Genomic DNA, 12,183 nt, shown 5'->3' on the forward strand with positions numbered 1-12,183 from the left:
TTATCTATTCTGCAGTTATTTTAGCATATGGTTATAGGACTCTTTGGGTGGGGGGAAGGGGAGGCCAGGATAAACACTGCATTATACTCCAGTCATGATGCTACACAGCCAAAGCCTCTCATTTTACAAGTGGACTCAAGTGTCTGAGAATTGGTTCAGATTCAGAAACTAGGAAAGATCACTGTTTTCCATTGAGTTGCCTGCCCTCAGCATCTCTGTCATTCATTCTTGGTGCGCAAATTAAGTAATGTCCTTGCCAGTTGCTCACCTACCCTGCCCCTTGAACACCGTGGTTTACTAATTGTCTCCATGGCTCTTTTAGTGTCAGCCCATCTGAATGCTACTCCTCAATGCTCATTGTTAGAACTGGTTTCATGTTGCCCTATGGGGGATACAGAGTCTCTCATGCTACCCTTGTTGGCCTAAGTCCTCCATTCTCCCACCTCAGCCTCTCAAATGCTAGGCTTATAGGTGGGTGCCCCATACCCACGATGAATCTTGCTTTTGACAGGTGCCGGGGATCACGGGAGGCAGCCGTCACTGAGCTGCTCAGCTGGAATGGCTGCGGCGGTGCCTCATTCTTTATTGTTCTAGTAAACAGAGTTCTGTGCAGGGTCTCCTGGATCCACGTTGCTTATTGGGACCTATTTTATCTTTATGTCATCTATCTGTGACGACATGCCCACTCGCCTGTTTTGAACATGTTCTTAACTACTTGTCAAGGACTTCATTTTTAAGCTGGTCCCTTACTTTTTCCAGCCTCCCTTCATCACACTAGCATTGTCTCTTGGGGTCCTTGATGGGAATTAAATTTTACGTCTCAGTTAAATGTTCCTATATTCAAAAACTCTCCTTCAGCCAGTTTTACATTCTGTCCCTTTGCCCTGACTCTGTGGGTCCTGAGGTACTGGCCTGACTTCTGACAATCCATTTGATTATGTCCCAAAGATGCTTAGTATAAATTCCATCTTCCTTATAGGCTCAGAACTTCCCTGGCTCGGCTATGTGGTAACTTCATCCTAGTTGCCAGAAAGGAAGGTATGGGTAGATTTCAGGGTTTGTGTGATCTAGTAAGCAGAGGCCTTCAGCACCTTTAGTGAGGGGTAAGAAGCACTAGCCATTAGCAAAAAGTAGACTGTCCCCCCCCCCTTTCAGCAGGCCTGGACACTTCAGCCTCATTTATTTTCTTTGTTCATGAAAGCAGCAACCCATATGATCCCATCACAAGTCTCAGAATCCTACTCCCAATAAAGCTCTTAATATTGGTATACGACATGAGCTGGTGATGAAAAGCTCTCTTTCTTTGGAATTCTTTCAACCCCTAAAACTGAGTCTAGATCCAGGGTCCCAGCATTTTTGGACTTTTAGCTGTAGAAACCCAGAATGGCATATGGCCAAAGGAGCCCACTGACTTTCACACTCTACCTTTAGTTAGTGGTGAGTGAGCTCTTCACCTTTCACTCTCCTTTAAACATGGTAATAACATCCAACAAGAGGTCAAGCCATTCCATAGTCTTTATGTGTAGTCCTTTCCTGGTGCTTCTCAAATGCCTGAGGTTCCTAGGTCCATTCTTGGTGTCTACTGTCTTAGGTCAGGTTTTGGAAAATAGACTCTGAGACAGAAAGTTGCCTATGTTTCCTGGGGAAAATTATAGATAGATCAGTGATAGATGATAGATAGATAGATAGATAGATAGATAGATAGATAGATAGATAGATAGCTTATAAGGAAGCAATGGAATTGGAACTGGGCAAAAGGAAATGCTGAACTGGGAAGTGGTCGCAGCATAAACCTCAGCCAATCCCCAAGAAATGCTGGTTGCTGGGAGCCATTCTCAAACTGAGGTGAGGGGGTAGGATTTCTTCCTTGCTGTTTTGAGATTCAAAGTCTGTTTATTTTTGCTCTTAAAGTCTCTTATTTCTGGCTGTATCAGACTTAGAAGTAGAAGCGCTCAGTGAGGATAGCCCAAGTCTCTTGGCAATTCGTTCCTTGGATTTACTTTGGCTTCTTTCGTTGTTTTGGCCAGAAGTTTAGCATAGTCTGCAGCCTCCTCCTCATTTTTCTTGATGCACTGTTTCCTCGGAGCAATATGCTAGTGTTTGTGTTGTTGGACATCGGGTCCTGGGATTCTTATCATCTTTAAAGCTTTCTGACAGTGTGTCGGTGGACATCATCTTCTTTAGAGAGACGGAAAGCTTTCAGAGAAGGTTAGCTCTGCTGGGCCCCAACCACCAAGGCAGAGTAGAGTCTGCAAGTCCAGGAATGCTTCTCTCTTCTTTCTTTGCAAGAGTTAAGAACACTTAGATTGCCATATACAATGCATCTGTGAATGCCTGTGCTTCCTCTCTCCAGTTCCTACACTGAGTGTCTGGGCCTGACCAGGACAGAGATCTAGAGAAAGGGAGAGTCACATATGTTCATCATCACGGTATTAGATGATACATCACTTTTGGCACAGACACTCCAAACTCCAATGAATCATGTTGCTCTTAGAACCTACAACTGGCAAAAGTGAACTACCTTGGAAATTGAGATTAAAGACAATCCTTGGAGCCTAAAGACATACCTTAGTTTAGGCTTGCTTTGCCTGCAGGAGGCCCTGAGTTTAGTCCCAAATACCAGATAAACTAATGTGGATGGTAGAGATAATCTATAATCACAGTATTATAGACGTGGAGGCAGAGGAACCAAGGTCATCCTTAGCTACATATACTTTAAGGCCAGCCTGGAATACATGAGACTCTGTTCCCAAACCAAAACAAAAAAAAGCAATTTGGACTTTTTGTGTGTGTGCATGTTTTCACTGAGGGTGTTTCTATGCTCATGTGTGTGTACATGGGATACAAGTGCACATCTGTGTGGAGAGCAGAGGGTGTTGTTGGGTTGTATTCCTCAATCAGTTCTCCACCTTAGAATTACTTTTTGAAAATTTCAAGCACGCATATATTGTGTTCTACAAATTCACTCCTTATTCCCTCCTTTCCAGTTGTCCCCCTGTCTACCCACTTTCCCCTCTCACCTTTATATGTTCTCTTTTTAAAACCCACTGAGTTCACTTAATGCTACCTGCATGTGCTTGGGCATAGGGCTATCTACTGAAGCAAGGGCAGCTTCTCAGGGATATATCCCTGACAAAGACTGACTTCCCTCTCCAGTAGCCCTTAACTACCAATAGCTCCTCAGCTATGAGTGGGACTTTGAAGAGTCTGTCTTTCACCCATGCTGGGATTTTGGCTGCCTTGATCTTGTGCAGGTCTTTTTGAGACAAGGTCTAGGTAGCTCTGCTTGTCTGAAGTTGTCTCTCAGCAGTCCTTCTTGCATTATATAAAAACACCAGAGACTAAAGGGTATATTGTAGCTGATCAGTTTCAGGGACTTCCTGAAGTTTTTGAGTTGTTCGCTTCATGAATCTTAATAAACTTGTCTCCAAGATGAAATGTTTTTATCGCAGAAGAAATTGATACATAACAATCCTCTCTCAACTTCCCAGATTCATATATTGAAACCTCAAGTCTCAAATTTTTAGTATTTGGAGCTGGGGCCTTTAGCAACTAATTAAGTCAAGAGGGTGAAGCCCTCAAGATGGGATCAGTGTTCATATACTGAGAAGCGTGAGAGAGATGATCCAGTCTCTCTCCCTCGCTCTGTTTTTTTCTCTGTCCTCCTTCTCCCGTGTGACGGCACAAAGAATGTTCCTTCTTCAAGTCAAAAAGGGGGAGTGTCCTGCACATTACCAAATTAGCTGATACACTGAGTTTGGACTTGTCAGCCGTGATGTGAAGAGTAAGTTGCCCTCATTTCAGTCTGTGGTGTAGACTGAGACTAACTGAGACAAAGACAGACTATCAGTTGTTTTTACCTTGATAATCAAATGCTCTCAGAAGACCACTCTCAATCCATTCCTTTGCATTTTTGCAGCAGTTTCTCTAAATGCAGATAAGGTACATTTAAGTAGCAATTTATTGCTTGAGGTATCTGGTTTGTGTGTGTGTGTGTGTGTGTGTGTGTGTGTGTGTGTGTGTGTGTGTGTGTTGTTTTTTTGTTTTCTTGAAGTGGGGTTTCCATGTGTGGTGCTGATCAAATGCTGATTCTAAGATGAAATCATTAGGATCAAAGTTTAAGGTAAATGACATTTTCAAAATATTTGGTTTCTCTGTCTCTCTGTCTCTGTCTCTGTCTCTGTCTCTATCTCTGTCTCTGTCTCTGTCTCTCTCTCTCTCTGTGTGTGTATGTGTGTGTGTGTGTGTGTGTGTGTGTGTGTGTACATGAATGCCAGTGCTCTAGGAGGGTAGAATAGAGTATTAGATCTTTTGGGGTTAGAATTATAGGTAGCTGTGAACTGTCTGACATGGGTGCTAGGAATCAAACTCTGGTCGTCTGTCAGAGCAGTATGTACTTTTAACCACTCAATGCCTGGTCAGTCACATTGGCATGCTTTAAACCCCACTTATTCTTCTGCCTACTACACTTAGGGAAACATCTCATTCACAATCTAACTGCAAACTCCGCAGCGTTCTGTGTACTGATCATCTAGGACTCATCTGGGCTTCTTCTGGGAAAATGTCTTTCAGCACATCAATAAACAGGGCCTAAAGAATCAATGAGTGTATGCTATTTACTCTAGACCAACTCTGTCAATCAAGGAATAGTATGAGCCACTAATTTCTAAATTGTCTAGTAGCTACATTTCAAAGAGTAGAAAGCAGCAAGTAGACTTGTCTTGTTATATATTTTGACCCAATCCATTAAACATACGATCACTTCAATAAATGGTCACACAAAGAAGTATTGATATAGTTTGTACTGCCTTTCATACTAAGTCTTCAGAATTTCACTGTGTAATTTATACTGAACAGCACATCTTAAAACAGACTAGCCACATTTCAAGTGAGCAATAGCCATCTTGGGCAATGCATTTTAGGTTAGAGAGGGATGCAGTTAAGGTCCAGGCCAACAGCTTTGCCTATGAAATCAGTCACTGAGGGCAAGCTTCATACCTGGTGGTTGCATAGCACTTTGGTGGTTTTCACCTTGGTCTCCATCACAAAGCTACAAGGGCAGGTCTGAGTAGGAGAGCTGTGTGTGATCTGTGAACAGCCAACAAAAAAGTAGTGGTGTTGTGAACAGCTAACAAACCAACTTCTCCCCCCAGAGCTGTGTAGCTGAGATACACAAATAAGCTGCCTCTCTAGGGAACATAAAAGGCATTAGGTAAGAGCCACATTCTTTGGTGTGCAAAGCCACACCTTCCGATGCCATCGCCCCTGAAGTTGTACTCACCAAAGAGAAAACCACAGACATGTAAATACAGTTCATTTGCAGATGCCAAGGTAGAGGTAGCTCCAGATATCCACACCCTCCAGGGACACCATTCCATCTGAGGGAGGAGATAAAAAGGAATTTCTTAAGCAGGAAACCATTCCAAGATCTAAGATGTTTATCTTGCTCAAACCTGTCGGCTCCATCTAACGCAGACTGCAGTGAGTGTTTGCTGGGCCCAACCTTTACTCAGTTGAGGTCAGAACCAAAAAAAAAAAAAAAAAACAAAAAACCAAAAAAAAAAAAAAAAAAAAAAACCCAAAAAACAAAACCTCCATCTCTCAGCCCCAAATTATGGTGACTTCAACCGAAACATAGTGCCAACTGGCATTGAGCATAGATGGAACTGTGAGTCAACTTGGCACTGGAAGCCTGGCACCCTCTTGGTGGGCAATATCCCAAAGCAGACAGCCATGCTCCTTCTCCTTGGGCATAACAGGCCCTACTTGCAATGAAAACAAGTCAGGCACCCAAATTAGCATCAGAACCAAATGGTCTCCTGGGAAACTAATGACAATTACTTCAGCTTAAAAACATTTTCTTTGCAACTTAAGACAGTGAAGCCATGTCTTTCACAAGGACAAAAGCCTTGTGCCAAAGAACTCCATCTCCTATAAAGAAGTGTTATTAACCAAAGATTATGGAAGAGCTGAAAGATTCTATTTGAGGCTTTCAGGACATACTTTATGTATTTTCTTATTCTTTACTCCTGTATAATCTTTCCCCACTCATTCATTGCTGCATTTTTTTTTTTTTAAACAGAAGTAAAACATTTCTCAGTAGTTTCTTTTTATAACAGTCCTTGCTGCAAGAAGTTGGGATGCTTAGGATGCAAGCATCTTGAAGACAGGTCAAAGAGCATTGCCCTCATCAAGCAGAGGAGATTCAAGCCAGCATACCTCCACCATCAGAGCCTCCCTCCTGGAAATCATCTGAAAAAAATCAATTTGCATTCTGATAGTAATAGTGTACCATGGTAGAGTGGGCTGTAGTTTACAAAATGCCTTCATGTTTCCATAACTCAACATCTCAACAGTTGGGAGTAGGAGCAATAGGTCTTGTCTTCATGCGATATTTCTCCATACAACTAACACTCTGCTGAGAGCCTTCTTTGTGCCTGACCTTGAGGAATGCTCTGGGAAAGTGTAACCAAGGCACAGCACCTTCTGGAAGCAGCTGAGTCCTCAGGGGTCAATAGGAAGCAAGGAAAAACTCAGAAACTTTCTGACAGAAAAGCCAGCAAACTGTGGGAGCATGAAAGAAGGGCCTTCAACACAGCATTTACTGAGAAATTCATTAGTCTGAAGAAATTAAGTTCCTTGATAAGAATTCCTAGTATCCTCATAAATCAGCAAGAGATTTGTAGGTAAAAAGGCTTTAAGTGACTCAAAGTCACATTGACTGACAGGGTCTTATCTGAAGGATATAATTATGAGATGTATACCATAGATATTAGTTGTTTATGGAGTCACACAGTATGACTCTACAGAATGTGAGTGCGATGACTCTAGGTATATCTTAACAGGCCAATTTTCTCCATGAAATATTAGGATCAGTATGCTTTTCACATGAGTAGTAAACTCTCGATATAGGGCTACTTTAAAAAATAAACATGGCCTAAAACATTTTAATAATTTCCTTTTCTCTTTTTTGGTATTTTTCAGATTATACAGGAAGTCTTTTCTTTCTCTCTTTCCCCCTGTTTTATAATCACAGAAGAGCATGTGTACTAATAATTTATTAATAAATGACCATGCAATTTTAATTTTTTTGTAATTTCTGCCCCCCTTCCACCAAGGACTATCAGAAGTCTTGGATATTTCATTCCAAGGTTTTAAAATGTTTTACACATCATCTTCAGACAAGAGTAGGGCTACTTATAAATAGCACATACAGAGCCTGTGACGATGGCTCAGCTAGTAAAGTGCTTGCTGCTCAGGACTGCGGACTGGAGTGCCTAGGACCCAGGTGCACCTGCAGCCCTGGGGAGACAGAGGCAGGTGGGAGGGTTGCTGGAGGTTCCTAGCCAGCCAGCTCAGAGAAGCCTGCGAGCTTCAGGCTCTATGAAACACTATGGCTCAAAAAATAAAGTGGTGAATAACTGAGGATGATACCTGAGTTCTGGCCGCTCCACATAGATAGACAAACACACACACACACACACACACACACACACACATATGCACACGCATGCACACACACATGTACACACACCACAAAATAACATATTGGAACATTTTGGCTGCTTCAAATATCTTCCCATGTCTGTAAAGACACAAGATCCTTTTAAATGACATCATGGGCATACAATATATGGATGTTCTATAAGTTCTTTTTAAAAAACCTTAATAACTCTGGATTATTTCTATAATTTTCTATCTTACAAACAATATGCTAGAGTCTTTATTCTTCATAACGTTGGTTTGAGTATTTCCAGAAATTTCTAGGAGGTGCTAGCAGGTTCTTCACAGATTCTCAATGGCATCAAGGCTTCAACATATGAAGACAGTAAATTGGTTGTCGGAAAGAACTGTTCTGTGATAATGAAACATGCCAGTAAGTGGTGGCAGAAAAACGGTTGTGGGTAGCTGTTGTGTTCCGGCCAAGTGTCAATGCTTGTATCACCCCCAAACTCCTGAAAATATGGAAAAGAGCTGGCATGGCTGCTTTCTTTGAGATGAACAGGAGACAGGGGAAAGCTAACTCCTCCTCCAAAGGGCGGAGCTGGTGAACGGCAGATGCAAGCCACGCCTTTTGAACTTTGCAGTACATGGACTTTTTAGTGACACTAACTCACGTTTTTGTGATTTCTTGGTTGAAATTTGACTGTTGAGCCAGGCCTGGTGGTACAAACTTTTAATCCCATCTTCTTTGGAGGCTGAGGCAGGAGGATCACAAGTTTATGGTCTGTCTGTGTTATAGAATGAGTTCATTTCAGCCTCAGCAACTTAGTGAGATCCTGTTTCAAAGCAAAGGGTGAAAATAAAGCTGAGGGTGTCCTGTGGTGGTAGAGGGCATGCCTGGCGTGTGAAAGCCTCTGTTGCCTCAAAGCCAAACAAAAATCCTCCAACTATCTCTAAAGAAAACTTGAAAATGTTTTGATGACTGTAGGAAATTCCAGAATATATATGTAATTTTCCAAACATGTATCAAGGATCTATTTCATGGGAAATATATAAACTTGACTGCTTTCAATGATGCTTGGTTTCATTGCCTTGTTCTCTTATTCATACTGAACAATAGTGCTATGTGAAAATGATATGCCCCACAACATACATTTGTTTATTCTAAAATTGTCCTTTGCTCTGGGTTTACAGTGGTCTGTTAATTGCACAGTACAGATGCAAGCTCATTAGGAAATCAGTTTGGCTCCACGAATCATTGTACTTGCAAAGAACTAATCTCTCATCTAAGACTCTCTTTCTTACTAATTAATTGTCTCTTTCCTTTTAGTCCTTTTCTGAAAAAAATCTACTAGTTGTAGAGTATTTCCCCCCCAGGAGTTCTCTCTGGGAGCAGAATCTTCTGGAAATAAATTATTTGTAAAGATACCATGAGACGAAAAGGGTAAAAAAAATAGAAAAATGGTAAACTGAGAAATCATAATATTCAAATACTTCTACTTTTCAAAATGGCCATGCCTCCAGCACTTTAATTTTGATTGTGAAGCTAATGTTACCAGTGAACTGTTTGACTAGGGTAAAATGTGTTTGTCCAGATGGTTTCTCCTTGATCTGTGGTCTCTCCTGATATTTTCCTATGTGCTCCTATAGCGCTGTCTGAATATTCCCATCATATCACTTCCAGTAAAGCCTTTTGTCTGTCTTTCTCATAGAACCAATAGCTAAGAGTAGACCAAGCCTCTGTGTCACCTCCTGAGTTCACAGCACAGCATCCAGCCACATGATAAATGCTCATTTCATTTGCTGAATGACTCAAGAACATTGCTTTCTCTAAAGCTCCTACTTGATGCTCCTTCACTAGCGAAACAAACAAACAAAAAAACATCAAACAAACACCACCTGATCTCTCAAAGCAATTCCACTTAGTAATAAATGTTCATCCATACCATGAGAACTGAGTGTCAGGTTTTATGGAACACTCCCCAGATGCACGTCTACTTTTCCCAACATTAACAGAGACCTCTGCAGTCTTTACATTTGTCCATTAAAAAAAATTATTTGCACAACAAGCATGAATGAACAACCATGACTTCCACTAAGAGTCTGTAGGGCATTAGGAGAGGGCAAGCCTCCTAAAAGTCTGAGCAGACTTCTGTCTCCCAGTGTGTCTTTTCCCTGTATGTGCTTACCCTCACACCTTCCCTCTCTCTAGAAGACAAAACATTTGCACCCTTCCCAAGCCTTTCTCTCTAGACTTTCATCCCCATACCTATTGGAGCTCACAAAAGGCACATGTCTTTAGTGGTAGGTGGATATGTTAAAACAACATGCTTTTTCTACTGCATCATCATTGGCAGTTGTTAGTTCTTACGATAGATTTTTTTTTCAAACACCTCCAAGCAATCTAATGTATGCAGAAACCATGCCTCTTCAAGCATGCCACTTTTAAAGCCTCTCCCTCTCCCTCCCTCCCTCCCTCCCTCCCCCCCCCCCTCTCTCTGCAGTCCAAGGAGGAGCCAGTCATTTCTTGGTAGCGATGGTCATCTCAAGGGTCAAGGTCTCCGTTCTCTTTGGATGTTGCTGTCATTCCTTGTTAGTGTGTTCTAGCTTGCTTCCTGTTGCTGTGATATCACACCAACCAAAACAAAACAAAAAGCAGTCTAGGGGAAGAAAGGGTTTATTTCAACATATACATCCATCCCTGAGGAAGTCCTGGTAGGAACCAAAGTACAAACCATTGGGGGGGGGGGGGGACACTGCTTACTGGTGTGTTCACTGGCCATGGTCAGCCACACTTCTTATCCAGCCTAGGCCCACCTACTTAGGGATGGTGCTGCCCACGGTGAACTGGGCTCTCACACAGCAGTCAGCAGTCGTAACATCTGTAACAGACATGCTCAGAGGCTAATCCGATTGAGGGAATTCAGCTGAGGTTCCTCTTTCCCAGGTGACTGTAGGCTGCATCCAGTTGATGATAAAAACCTGACCAGGAAACAATGATTCACACAGGGGACAGCTTTCTTGTGCAGGGCAGTAGGCCACCATCCCAGCTGCACTTATTCCCCCACCTCTTGCACACACACACACGTATATGGATGTGTATATAGATGTGTGTGTGTGTGTGTGTGTGTGTGTGTGTGTGTGTGTGTGTGTGTGTTCTTTCTGGTCCCCAGGAAATCTCTCTTATTACTCTAATAATCATAGGGCAACTGAAAATTTACTTGCCTGCTACTAGGTGCCTTGACTGACATTATGTCACTTAATCTCGAGGACAACTTCTCATAGGATAATCACTGGCATGGGCTGCCACAGACAGGGGATATGCCTGCGTCCAGCTGCTCTTCTGAGAGGAAGACAGTTCCTGGAGAGGAGCTCAGTTACAGTCCTTCAGCAGGCAACACTCCTAAGAGCTGAGAGAGTGAGTCCTGGGTTCCAAAGGAGATCTGGGCAATTCACAGGAGCATAATTAAACACCAACATGAATAGCCAGCAAATGAACCAGAGCCCTGTGGCAGCATGCAGTTAGCCCAGAGAATACATACAGTAGCGTGTAACTCAATGGAGCCATGGCCTGCATGGATATGTTCGGGAAGTTCGCAGAGCAGTAATTGTCTAGGTATGATTACCTTCTGCCTCTGACATTGCCAGGTCAGTAAGCAAAAGGAGGCTGATTTAAAGTCCTATCTATTCTGAGACCCTCAGAGGCAGGGCCTCCTGGGGCCAATTCAAAAGGAGCATTCTTGTTTCAGCTCCCTCCACATTTTCCCATTTCTGTCTAGTCCATGAGCAGGTGGCCACTACCTGTGGCTGATAATTACAGGCTTTATGTATGCTGGCTATGAAAGGATCTTGTCTGTGGTCAGGGCTGACAGGGAAGTATGCGACATATGTTTGACCCCAGAAGAGGAGGGAAATTCTCCTTTTGTTGTGGGCCATAGGGTTTTCAAGGCTACTATCCAGGGAAAAGGCTTGCCATGTTCAAGGGCTAAAGGCCACACACACAATCTTTTAAGAGCCTGTCAGCACAAAGTCCATTCACTGAAAGCCTTGGCTGTCCCCTGCAATTGGCAGGTAGAGTCCTATTATGTGGCCCCTCTTTGTAAAAGGCAAAATTTCTATAGCAACCATCATTGAAAATGTTTAATATTATACCTTTAAATTTCCATAATACAATGTTAAAGAAAACGCTGCTGTGTCTAGACTTGGTGAATAAAAATAGAGATTTGGATGTTTGGGGAGATGTTTTCTTTTGAGGAATGGAGTAAGGCATTGATTCTGACAATGCCTAAGTGAATGACACAAAAGTTCTGGGCAGGAAGGTTGCAAAAATCTCCATTGAAACTGCAAGAACAATTAAAACAAAGAAATGGCCTCAACTGGGGTAATTATGTCTCCCATCTCACCTCATTCCCACTTTACATCAACTGGTGACTACCCAACCAGTGTTTGCCTAATTATTAAAGGTATTGAATAACATTACATGACTGTATTAGTGTTATTGGAAATTTTTTATTTACTAGTAGAATGATAAATTATCAAAGTGATGATAGGGAACATAGAGTGTGTTTTTACTATGATTATTTTATGATCATTTTTATGATAATTAAGATTTTTTCTTTCTGATTCCTAAAATGATTGCTTGGGAACAGGCTAAAAGTCACATATTATTTGTACAATCTTAAGACTGCTGGGAAATTTAAGACAAAATTGTGGAACTGTAGAATCACAAGTTGTGTTGGG

This window comes from Acomys russatus, chromosome 1 (genome assembly GCF_903995435.1).
Source record: "Acomys russatus chromosome 1, mAcoRus1.1, whole genome shotgun sequence".
NCBI classification, from domain to species: Eukaryota; Metazoa; Chordata; class Mammalia; order Rodentia; family Muridae; genus Acomys; species Acomys russatus.